This window comes from Lottia gigantea (assembly GCF_000327385.1).
Source record: "Lottia gigantea unplaced genomic scaffold LOTGIsca_77, whole genome shotgun sequence".
Classification (NCBI taxonomy): domain Eukaryota; kingdom Metazoa; phylum Mollusca; class Gastropoda; family Lottiidae; genus Lottia; species Lottia gigantea.
In genome coordinates, this window is record NW_008710566.1 from 551,914 (window position 1) to 552,987 (window position 1,074).

At 31.7% G+C, this 1,074-nt stretch overlaps 1 protein-coding gene across 1 annotated transcript in view; it reads left to right on the forward strand.

Annotated features, from left to right (window-relative positions):
* The window catches only part of LOTGIDRAFT_222053 (hypothetical protein), a gene marked incomplete at both ends in the record, with an annotated part of 16,189 nt that overhangs the window by 9,247 nt on the left and 5,868 nt on the right, over positions 1 to 1,074 (forward strand). The window lies entirely within an intron of this gene.

Consider the following 1,074-nt stretch of genomic DNA (forward strand, 5'->3'; position numbering starts at 1 on the left):
TGATAAAAGTGGTTGTTTTCTAGCTTTTTTTTATGTGTATCACGGGCCATTTATGACTTATCTGCATCATTCTAATTTTCTGACAGATATCTGTGGTTCCTGCAAAAATGGAAATGATTAACAGTATATGACATCAATATTACCGTATATAATGCGCAGTTTCTAACCCCAAAATGAGCCCCTAACAAAAGGGGTGCGCACTATACACAGTGAAATAAATTTTGAGTTTTTTTCCCCTTCGAAAATACTGCGAATAGATGTTGTGGATCCATCATTTTGTCTTCCTTCAATGCCATGTTGTTATGTTTTTAAGATCGTTTTGGGATTTATATTAACTCATTAGACTTTAATGTATTTTATAAATATTTTGTAAAATATTTGAAATTACTAGACTGAAAAAGGTATATTAATGTGTTATTTGAACGCAATTAATTCCATAAAGAGAGACGTCCTACAGTGGTTACAAAATATAATTTGATCACGGTCAAAGTAATTTGTTTGGTTTTTATAGTAATAATAACGAATATCATGTTGTCTGAAATTGTTGTCAAGTATTGCATGAATTTGAATAGCTTACCAGATATACAGGCTTTTAATATTATCCTTCGTGCAAATTGATGTTATCAGTGTCCCCAATACTAATAATAAATTTAGAAAACCTCTACTCAATCCTTTTAAATTTCCTAGATATTGGCATGGGAGAACTTAACATTGAAATAAAGTATTTTAAAGGGACAGGTTTGCCATCTGTTTGACCAATTGTATCTTAGTCTCAGACATGGGAATTTTTTTTAGCTAGGCCAATCAGTTATAGTGTTCACAGCTCACAAATTGACCCTTCAAATCCATATGTGTCCAGAATTATCCGGCTTTGAAAGTTAAAAAGACGACTCTTCATTTCTTGTGTCTCTGCTATATATAGAAAACAAAAGAAACCGAAAGTTCAATTTCTAATTTAAGATATTTTTGAAACAATTATGCGATGTACGTTCATTTGTAACTTACTTCTGAAGACTATTTACATATATTCAAGACTCAAATCGACCCCCAAAAATGGCATACCTGTCCCTTAAG